The sequence below is a fragment of the Fukomys damarensis genome, unplaced genomic scaffold (assembly GCF_012274545.1).
Source record: "Fukomys damarensis isolate Sample0158 unplaced genomic scaffold, DMR_v1.0_HiC HiC_scaffold_14, whole genome shotgun sequence".
Taxonomy (NCBI): domain Eukaryota; kingdom Metazoa; phylum Chordata; class Mammalia; order Rodentia; family Bathyergidae; genus Fukomys; species Fukomys damarensis.
Genome location: NW_022900926.1, coordinates 13,890,843 through 13,903,007, shown reverse-complemented (window position 1 = coordinate 13,903,007; position 12,165 = coordinate 13,890,843). Strand labels below are relative to the sequence as shown.

General features: G+C 36.7%; 1 pseudogene; it reads right to left on the bottom strand.

Annotated features, from left to right (window-relative positions):
• Positions 1-7,988: 7,988 nt before the first annotated feature.
• Positions 7,989-8,123, bottom strand: LOC117286093 (annotated as a pseudogene).
• Between the last annotated feature and the right edge of the window lie 4,042 nt (positions 8,124-12,165).

Here is a 12,165-nt window from a genome sequence, read left to right as displayed (position 1 = left end):
ATGGATGATTCATGGACGTGTGTGTGTGTGTGTGTGTGTGCATTCACCCACAGCACCAAAACCAGCCATGATTCTAGCTGTGTTGTTTCTTTCAAGACAGTAAAAAAATTTTCTAGCTGGCAGGTGGGTGTCAGAAGTATTAAATGATACCTAAATTGGTAATATCCTCTACAGTTCCTGTTATGAGTGGTCATAGAAAAGGAAGAAAATAATGAAGACAATTTCCCTTGGAAATTTAGTACTTTTTACTCCTTTAGTGGGCAGTGCACATGTGCAAGGCACTCTGGAAGACAAGTGCCAGGACATGATCTAATTCCAGATTTCTGATGTCTTGGGCTACACAACCCAAGGTACGTTCCCAGAAGAGGAGCTGCCTGCTTGCTGAGCATGGGCAGGCTCAGATCTTCACCAGAGCTAGTAGACCACCTCCTTTGTGTTCCTGGACATTTTGTATGTGCATCTCTTGTTTAAATTGTCTGTGAGCTAAGAGCAAGTACAATGTCTGAGCCTCAGTAAGCATCTCCTAACCAGCTACTTCATGGATCAAACATAGCATCCACTGTAGAAAACACAAGAACTACAAGGATTCTCACGGAACACAGATTACTGTAAGACTAAATCCGTGTCTATCGACTACTACTCTATTTCTTTGCAAACAATGAAAAGTGATTTTGTGGTTGTGATTGCTGTTGGAGAGCACAGAGTTCAACTCAAACACTGCCCCTCAACACCTTACATGGCTTTGAGTAAAATGAGGTTGAACCAGAGGATGCTGTTTATGACAAAATGTGAGCCAAGATTTCAGGTAGGAGCATGAACATTTTTTAAATAGATCTTTTTCTACTGCATTTAAGGATTGGCTCTTTTCATTTGTTTTAATTCAGAGTCTGAATTCACTCTTGAGAACCTAGGTTCAGAGCCAAAACATCTGGAAACTTTTCTGGAAGACAGATTTGTGGATTCCATTACCAGAGACTGCAAATCCATTGGTTGGGAAGTTTTGCTAGGTTAGTTTTACTTTTAAGCTCTCAGGGACTTCTGAGGACACAGCCCAGGCTAAGAAACACTACCTTAAAGGGACTTCACTGTCCTTTTCACATTCAGTATTATTAACTGGTTTATCAGAACCTTAGGAATTCAAAAGCTCCTTCCAACATTAAGGGTTTACTTGTACTTGAAAAGCACAGTTGCAAATCACTTCCATCCTACCCCAAACAGAACAAACTACCTAATGTATAGCCTACTGCGATGCTCATCTGTGTGATAAAGGTCTCTGGAAAGAAAATAGATTTTGCCCTGCTTTGGACTCTCAAAAGCTTTCAGTTAGTGAATAATAAAGCAAAAATGAGAAAGCAAGAAAAAGTTCCTGTTCAAAAATGTGCTCATGATGAATGTCGTTTTGAACGCAACCCAAATTCAACTTTTGGACATATGTATGAAAAACATTTCAAACTCAGTTACTGCTAACATTTTCTTACAGCCAAATGAGAATTTTAATGATATGGAAGGCTCAGAGCCTTTAGTTAGATACTATTTCAGTCCACCCCTTTATATCACTAGCAATTTATCCCTCTTCCTAGTTTAGCACAGCTTGTTCCAGAATGATGAGTGTATGTCATCTCAGTCCCTAGACCAAGACAACAGGAAGGCAGGTGATGCATCTAGCACTCTTTTGTATCCCAGTGAAACCTTGTTCATGCTTTGAATATGGTATGCACACATTGCAAATGCTGAATATTTTCAACTGAAGTGAAAGTCAGTTAAATAATTGAAGAGATTTCTTGTCTTGGACCTAGTGGTTAGAATGGTGTTGAGCATTAAGTGGACATTCACTGATTATGAACGAATGAATGAATGAATGAATATCCATCCAAGTAAATGAATACTTTTTTTTCAAAGTGAGTGTGCTTTCCAAAGAATCTAATTTATTTACAAAACTATAGAGAAAAACATTATTATTTGCAAAGTGAAAGAGCAGCCATGCTATAAATGAACAACTAGTGAGCCTTGATGTTTCTTATGTTTTTCCAGAAATTTGCTTCCTACCATTCAACTGTCAATTGTTGATATTTATTAACAAGGAAATTTCAGACTTTCAAATCTTCCTGATGTTAAATATACCTCTTTAGTTGGAAGAACCAAATGTTTCCAAATTCTTATATTTATTTGTGGCAAGCAGCTTCTTGTAAGTCAAGAAACTATCATGGAGCATTGTAAAACTGCCAGGCATGTGAGTATGTGTCCAGCAGAACTAGGATCAGAGCCAAACATTTAATAAATTCACAAAGCTTTTTCCTAAAATAATATGTTTAATCTGTGTGTGGCAATACACACCTGTAATCTCAGTACTTTGAGGTTGAGGCAGGAGGATCACAAATTTGAGGCCAGTCTGGGCTACATGGTGAGATCAAGGTTAGTTTGAACTTCATAGAGAAGAAACCCTATCTCAAAAAACTAAAATAAAATACTGAAGTATGATTTGGCTGTTCTAAAAGCAGCTAACATCCTTGAATCTACTGCAGTTTTTTAGAAATCATGAGAAGATAGAGGAACAAGTTAAATGAAACCATGGAGATGCACACATTAGTTAAAAATCACAAGAGTAATAAAAAGGTAGAGGGAAATTAATTAGTGTATTAATGTTAAGAATGCATGTCATAGAAAGATAGAAATATTTACTCTAGAAATTGAAGAAATTTGAAAGGGGGTGGACATCCCATGGCAACTCTTTTTACACTGTTGTTGTTAATGTATTTACATTATTATTATTCATTGTTGCATAGTGACTTTAGGCTGCTATAACAAATTCTGTCATCCTCTGCTGATCAGGTGTCCAACAATAGTATCTTTCTATTCTGTTTATGAGGCCATATATTTACTCTGGTTTTTTGCTTATCTTGGAGACTTTAGTAATGTTATATAAGAGTTGCTCTGTGCTTCTTAATATCTGGATGTTATTTTCACAGCTTTAATGGACTGTGCTTTATCTGATCATCCTCCAATAGAAAAAATGGATTCTGGCTTACAAGAAAACCATCACCTACATTTTATCCAGTTTTCGAGTGATGTGCATGTGACCTGAACAAAGCAGCAGGAGAGAGACTATTTAGCCATAATGCCATCACTCGTCAGAAATTCTGGGTTTTCACCCTTTTTTCATCTTCTCTAACCCATATTGAAAACTCACTACTTGGATATAACTGGGCAGCTGAAAAGTTTTTCAAACTGAATAAAATAACCCATTGATAAGAAGGATACATATTCTCAATTGATGTAAAAGCCCTAATGAAAGCATTAAAAAATGACTTCCAGAGAAAAATGCAGATTTTTCAGTGATTTGAAGACAAAATAAGGAAGACAAAGCTCATATTCTTGCTTAACTCTACTTTTTTAGTCTTCTAAGACAACAGGAACTTTGAATATTAAAATTTATAATTATTAATATTTTCAAGAACACAGGCCAAACATTTAACTGCAAAAGGAATTTTTCTAGTTTAATTTCAGTGCATTTATATTCAGTCATGAGATCATTAAATGACACTTTGGAGTTCAAGCAGAAATCATTGAATAAGGAAACGTTTGTGTTACTATTTTCTAGCATATGACTGTGTGGAATAATAAAATTGACCCCTGTCACCATAAAGCAAAGAAAACAAATTTTATTTTATCTATTAAGGGTCACAAATAGTGCTTCTCATCATCCTGTATTCCTCCTCATGGAAATTGAAAATCTTTTTCTATGTATCTTGTAGTTTCCTATTTACTCAGAAATTTAACAGACATTGTGTGAAACAGAAAAGAAATTTAAACTCACAATACTTTTGTTTTTCACTACCACTTCTTCCCAACAATCTTCATGGCCTCAAAAACATGTTTTTCTTCTTGCTTTTTTTATAACAAAATTCATAAACTTGACAGTACTTCCTTCTATCATAACCTTAAGCACTTTCTAACTTGCTCCGGGGAGTTTTAGCCATTCCAGGGACATATCCTCAGGATTTGTCTTAGTTACCTTTCCCTCATTGCTGAGACAAAATATCCAACACTCAAAGTGAAAGAAGAAAAGATTTATGTAGCTCACAGTTTGTAGAGGTTTCAGTCCATAATCGGCTGGCTCTGAGGCAGGTTGGGGGATGGCAGAAAGGCAATAGTTCAGAGCATACCAAAGCAACAAAGGACTTAACAGCATCTTTCTGCTTCTTTTATTTTATCCAGACTACTGAGGGCAGGTAGCACTCACACCCTTAATCCAAATGCCCTTGAGCCTAGTGTTGTACCATGAATCAATTCCAGTGTCACACACTCTAAAACCAGCCACCTCTGCACCAGCCCCACATATGTCCACACAAGGCTACGGGAGGGACATCTAGAACCAAGTACATGTAATGGATGTTGTTTCTGATCTTAATTTATTCCTTCATATCTGACTTTTAATTACTAGAAATCTCAAAGGAGAATAACAAAGTTCTTTACATAGAAAAGATATTGAAATGACCACTCATAACTCCATTAAGAGTATACTAGTAATACTGTATTATTCATTGAAAGATATTCCGTGCCAGTCACTATGCTGAGAACTTTTTCTGTATCATGGTGTTTCATTGTCACAACAATCCTTTGCAATTACTCCCCATCTCCAATACAGTAAGGATGGAGTGGTTCATAAATGTTAATTATGTCATTCAAGCTTAGTCTATAAGCTAGTTCATTCATCACTTTTCTTCTTATAACTACATTTTTCCTTAAAGGACCTATTTTCTCTCCCCCCACTCTCAGGTAACATAGTTAAATTGAAGCTAACTAGTCTGACTCCAAAGAAGAAAATCAACCCTAGTCTTTTCCAGCCAGAGACATTCATTGGCCCAAGGGCAGAGCATGTCCCAAACTGAACTAGTCAGAGTAAATCCCAGGACTGATGACAGGCCATTGGTGACTGCTATAGTTTTGGGGTTGAATATTCCCTGAGGGTCCACTTGGGAAAGCTTGGTCCCCAGCGTAGCACTCTTGGGAGGCAGAGGAACCTTTGGAAGATGAGGTTACTGAACTGGTAAAGTATAAACCTAGAGCTCATAGTGGCTGTCTCATCACAAGGCAAGGAGAAGTCCAAAGAAATGAGATAAATTTCCAGTAAATATTGATCAAGCCTGAAGTTAGAGCTACTTTTTCTTTGGAGCTTTTATAAATGAAAACATTTCCTGTTTATTTGATAATCTATTGATTTGATTTGTTTCTACCTTTTGCTTTGGAATGAATGATGAATGATCCAATCACTAAGCTGATACATGGCAGAGCCGAATATTAACTTTGGTATCCCTTTCCATCATAGTATTTGGATTTGATTTAATCTTCTCTTACTTCTAAAGAACAAGCAAAAATTAGAATAAGATTTAACAATAGAAGTTGCCTTAGGTTGAGTTGCCTAGAATCAAAGCCTGTGTCCAAGATTTGTGTGCAAGTAGTTTGTTAAGGACATATTGTAAGTAGTAACTGACTGAGGTTGGGGAAGCAAAATGTCAAAGTATAAAGAGCCATGCCAACGTGACATTTCCAGTTAAGTTTCAGCTTCAACCTGATTCCCAAGGCTGTTCCATGCTGTATCCTTCTGGATATGCAGAGTTTGTTACTTCCAGCCAAAGTGCTGGGCTTCCTGATCATGTAACAGACGGCCACTAACAAACAGGCAGCCTTGCAGTTAGTGAACACACATCCCCAGAATTATCTAACCTCTGCAGATCCTGGAGATGAGCCATAAAGCTAGTACTCCAAAAGCGGTCCTTCACAGCAGGGCCATTGGGAGCAAAACACTGACAGTCTCTGCTACCAAGAGTACACTAAATCAAAGGGTCTTTTTCCTGGATATCACCGGCATCAACAGCTTTTCTTGAGCACAATCCTGAGAGTAAAAACTCCAAGAAAGACCCAATAAGGTAATGTGAAATTGAGGTACACTTTTTGTTTATCTTTATTATCCATGGACAGAGATTTTCCCAACTCTACAATTTTCTCACTTTTCTTTTTGTAACTTCAGGAACCATTATTATTCTATTCACACATTTTTGACCCCATCAACTTAATTGTATATTAACCAACTTAAGTTGATATAATGTGAGTTTTCTCACACACAGAATAGGGAAAATAACAAAGACTACTCTAATAAAATAATTTAAGAGTTGAATGAAAAACTGCATTATCACAGTATCTAGTACTGGGTAATTTATATACTGATGGGCTAAATTGTGCTTCCCTCACAAACCCATATCATGAAGCCTTAACCATCAGTACCTCAGAATGTAGCTGTATTTGTGGAGAAGGCCTTTAGGGAGGTGGTTAAGTTTAAATGAGTTTATATGTTGGGCTCCGATTCTATCTCACATCCTTATAAATAAACAGAACCCAGAGACACTGATAAATAAATAGACTGCGCATAGATCAAAGACTGTGTGAAAATCTGGGAACCAAGGAGAGAGGCTTCAGGGGAACTAAATTTGCCCTAGTTCTTGGAATTCTTAGACTCTAAAACTCTGAGAAATATGCTTTTCTTATTTAAGTCACAGAGTCTGTGATATTTTTCTGTTGCATCCATCGCAAATGAATACACATGCATATCTAAACTACCACATCCTCAGTTTCTCATTATAGTATCCATCCCTGTGTATGTGTCAGTAGATGGCCATATGTCAGGATAAAAACTTATCTTCTGCACAGTGTTTTGGCCTCTGATAGTGGACATTCTAGAAATAAACCCTAGAACATAGTGGAATAGCTTGTCCAGAAGGAAATATTTAATAGACTCATACCCTACATTCCCTGACACTGTGTTCTCAGCAGGCAGGAAATTCTTCTCAGGTCTGTGGCCCAGAGAATACAGTCAAATCAGCACGAGGACCAGATGGAATAAAACGAGGATTCACATGCATTTATTTTCAGAACTTTAGGAAAGGATGTGTTGGAGTGAAGGTTAAAGCTCCCTTTGGTCTCTTGGGTTTAATTTTGACGCACTAGCTCTATAAAAGCTACTTAGGAACACTAAGTATTTAATAGCTAAACAATATCTCCATGTCAAGGCTATGATCCTGAAAGAATAAATCTAGAAAATCAAAGTCATAAATCTCTTTATAAGTGTCTTCCAAAGCAATTTCCTAGATAACTTTTATTGCAATAGTAAGTTCAACAAATAAGTCCAGAGCCCCAATAAAGCTTTACTAAATGGAGATAGAAAAATGAGTTGGAATATTAGAACAAAAAAAAATACCCAGAACTTCTATGAACTTCTTCCTTTAAAATTCTAGTCAATGTCCTTGAAGCAAAGAGCATGTCTCATAGTATGAATCTTTCTAAAGGTTCTCCCACTGGAACCTCACAAGAACACAGGAGATAAAAAAGGAAAAGTTAACTTGAGGTGGTGTAACTCACTAAGGATTTGACTCAGATAAAAAGAATAAGTAAAGTCAACAGAAAAATATCAGGTTCTATACATAGGCATATGATGTAAATATTCAGAATGATAAATTATTAGGGTCAGGTTGATTAGTATCCTATCAAATCAAGAAGACTTGGTTTAATTTATGTTTTTAACAAAATTATGTTTTGCTTGATGTTAAAATTTTAAGTCATATTCCTTACAGTTTACTAATAAAGAAGCACAAGAAGTTAAGAGCAGGAGTAGAAGCAGGTTTCTATTCTTTAGAATAAGCAAAGACATAGAGATGGAGCTTGCCCTTTATATCACAAGTGAGACAGCTCTGTTAGTTTCTAGAGGAATCAGAATGACCAGTTTTCCAAGCCAGAATTTTTTCTTGTCATTTGGTCAGCCAGTAAAAAACAGCAACCTGGTGAAGAAACATGTGAAGGTTTGTGCAAGTCTGAAGCCAGTAAAGAGAAGCCACACCGTATGTGAAGGTTGTTGACTGTATTAAGTTGGTTCACTAGCTATTCAATGAAACATTTGCTTGGCATTGTTGTAGGGTATATACAAGTATATACGATATATATTGTATACATAGATATGCATATATGTGTATGTATTCAAATATAGTTTATATATGTTTGCATACACAGATGTAAATTAAATAGATCCTATTAGCTTTCTACACTTGATCTTAGCCAAAAGGCTGAGAAGCAATTGATCCTATTAACTTTCTATTGGCTGAATTTTGATTCATACATCGTTTACATGAATAATGAAAATTCAACTAGGTGAAAAGTAATTATGTGACAGAAAGTGTAAAACAGACCACCGAGGTGTCACAGAGTTAGCAACTGGAAGAAGTAGCTACACTGTTAATGACCAGGGCACAAACAATGAAAGCTGTAATTATTAAAATTGAGTAACTGAGAGGAGAGCTAAGAACCTAGTAAAGCTTTCTGAAGAGTGGAAGTTAACTGATGGATACTCTATCCCTGAGTTCATATTTCAAGGCTGGATCAGTGAAAATGCCAGAAGCTATAAATTGCCTTTCATCTCCCCTACAGAAAGGCACTGCTAATGGCCAGCATAAAGAAGTGAGAACGAGAGACTCTTGCAAAAACCATGGGCAGACAGAGAGGAAGCACAGAGAAAGAGGGATGAACGTTCTTCTTCTAGTGTTGGCCTTCCACTGCTGTAACAAAAATCCCTGAGATAAATCTAAAAAAGGACAGGTTTATTTTGGTCCATGATTTCAGAGAGTTCAGTCCAAGACTGCTCTAGCTGCTTGAGGCCTATGTGAGGCAGCACATCGTGGCTGCAGTACTGTGTGGCAGAAAAGGCTGCACATCTCACAGCAGCCGTGAAGCAGAGTCAGAGAGCTGGCTCCTAGTCCATCAGTGAGGTCACAGCCCCGACAGTTCAGTCACCTCCCAAGGGATCCGCTTCTGAACACATGCACAGGGGACCAAGCCTCCAACACACAAGCTCTGGAGACCATTTCAGATCAAAATCATCCTTCCACCACTTTCCATTTCCCCGCCCATTCTCTCTATTATTGAAACTTAACCAGGATCCAGTTGACAAAGCAAGAGTCCCTGCCCCAGCAAGGCAAGTCTGAGTTTATAGAGTTTATAGAAGGATAGGTTTTCGATGGAAACATCACCGTGTAATTACTGGGACAGGGTTTTGTATTGCTCAGAACATACAACAGTAAATATTTTGGGAAAACATCCCTCCAAAGCTCATCCAAAACAAGTAATTGAAGGGCTGTATCTCTACCATACCATTTCTTAAAAATCTATTTTCCTAGATACAGTAAAATAAAAATCATCTCCTGCTAAATATAATTCTTTATAAAAAGCAGCCACTTAAACTTGCTTTTGTTTAAAAACTCACTTCACATTCTCAACATTGTAAACTAGTTTTCACTTTGATCAGTCCACTTGAACACCAACAATAATCACCCTAATTACCAAAGCCTTTACTTTTAAAAGTAGTCAACTACACCAATTACAATTATTGAATAGAAGTCAGCACTAGGGACAGACTAGAATCAAGGATGTTGTACTTAAGAATTAGGCAATATTCTAACCATAAGTAAAAAGTGCTGGTGAAAATAGAAAGTATGCAATGTGATAAAAAAATATGGTAAATGTTTGCAGTTTAAAAATGAATTATAATAAAAGGCACAGTGTCGTTAGTCCTCTTCAAGATAACCTCCACCCTCACTTTGAAAGATTTAACCCATCTTGTCACTTTCTAAAGCAGTTCTGCACGTCCTTTTCATACCTTTGTTTGTGTTGTTGCAGAACAGTGGATGAACGATGCCATATGAAAGATGAAATAGATGCAGAAAGTATACTTGATATATAATTTTGAATGTTCTGAACTTCTGGCCTGATAGGAAATTGGATGCATATACCATTATGGCAAAGAGTAGAATAAATGACCCAGCAATTAAAGCACACATAAAATTGCAACAACTATAGAAGGATTACCTCTTTCCCAGTTTCCCAGAGAGGAAGAGTCTCAACTGAAGAAAATGAAGCTACATTCTGAGAAGCCTACAGAAAATATCTGGTAGCATTTCTATCATCTGCATATTTATAGACCAATCAATCTATAGCCAGAAGGATTGAATGTATTTTTTGGCTTAAGATAACTAAGAAATGCTCCGGTAAGAAGGGTGTGGATTACATGAGGAAAGGACGAATATTTCAATGAAAACAAAAATATTATCAAAGTAAGGGAGTGGATGCTGAATGGTCAAATTTCAAACAAATATATAAAGAGAGATGTTACATTTGAGACAGGTTTGAAGAATAGATGTTTATGAAGGGAGAGGTTGTATCTTCCTAAAGGGGTCTTCATGACAGGAGCTCAGGGTTAGGAAAATCAATGAACATGTGGCAGACATGAAATGACATAGTTTGGCAGGAACAAAGGGATGCTTCACCTGGACTCCTAGAATCGTGTTTTTAGAGAACATTGAGACACCTAAAATAATGCAACAAATGTTGGGTTTATGGATACACGGGAATCTCTAAGCAGAAAAAGGCTACAGTTGTAAGTGAATGGAACATAGTAATACGGTAGAAAAGTCCACTGAATGAATAGGAATAGGTTGGGGCACAATGTTGAAGCTCTTAGGAGCCAGGGTACGATGTTTGCAGTGAGTTCGAATGGCTGGTGCTTGTTCTTTAGAAAGCAGGTTGAGAAATAAACTGATCTAGGTGAGAAATGGTAAGTAACTTTAGATAGGTGGCTTTGAAGGTGATTGTAGACAATGTCTAAACGGGGAATTAGAACGGCAAACCAAGTTCCAAGAAAACAAAGGAGTTGGAAATATACTTGCGGCCATGTAGAAACAGAAGTCAGCATCTCTATTGATGTGCAAAAATTGTTAAAACAACAGATTTCACCAGATTCTTTTATTGTAGCTCTTATTATAGTTCAGGGACCAGTTCTTAGGTAGGCAACTAAACTAAAATGTTTCCATCTGATGAGGGCAGCATGCAGGGAAATAGAATTGGCTCAGTGGAATTCATTTTGCATTAGCTTTGTTTTTCTTCATAAAAATTAAAGTATAATTTTATATTGCTTTTTAAAATATTATGGCAATGAGGTAACATGCCTTTCTTGTGGGATTCTTAGCTACTGACATAGAACACTGTATAAATAATATGTATTAATTTTATGAGATAGTATGGCTAATGACATTAAGGTAAAAACGACTAGGAAAACACTGATGTATTGACAAAAACTCTGAGTTTGACATTTTACACTTTCTTCCCAATTCATGGTTAATTAAGATTTAATTTCTATGCAATCATGCTTAAGTAGTGTTGTATAATAATAAACCTTCCAACTGAATGGGCTGCTATGCAGTTAAGCCACAGGCACAGGTTGAAGTTGGAGGAAAAATGAAACCATCACATGCTATTCAGTGTCATTAAATTATGTTGTTATGAAACAGGGCATAATTGATAGTAAATGGATTTTTTCTGTTAGGCATTTAAAATTGTTTTTAAAAAGCAATTAGCAAAAGTAATTTCAGAGTATTCCCTAGCAGATAGTTGCATATTATTGAGAATTTGCACAATAACATACAACATAAAGGAACGGGGAGTACGGTGAGTGGAACAACTGAAAAGAAGGTCCTTTGTACTAATTCTCAACCTTTTATCTCTCATTTTCTTTTTCATTTAAACCAGAGAGAAAGGTAGTGATATTTTAAGCCTATCTTGTAGAATAAAAACCATGTATATATCATCTGTCTTAGTCATGTTCTTCATCACTAAAATATTGTACCTAACATCAATGACTGAAAGGATAACAGGTTTATTTTGGGTGAGAAATATAGTACATGGTCTTCTGGCTTCAAATTAGAAACAACATAACAGAAGGTTGTACCAGAAGAAAAGCTGCTCAAATCATGAGATCATGAAAGCAGATAGTGAAGAGAGGCGTATATGGGAAAATATAACCCTCCAGCTCATGCCCCCAGTGGTCCGTCTATAACTAGGTTCCTCCTCCTAACAGCCAGGCATCTATAGAATTGTCATGATCCGATCACCTTTCAAAATCCCAACCTCTGCGTGCATGAGAATTTTAGAGGTCACTCTTGATCGAAACTACATCATTTCACTCCTGGCCCCAAAAGACACTTGCACATCTCTTCATGAAAAATGCATTTAGTTCATCTCTAAGCATCATCGAATTTTTAACATATCCAGCATGGCTGAAAAGTCAAAAAT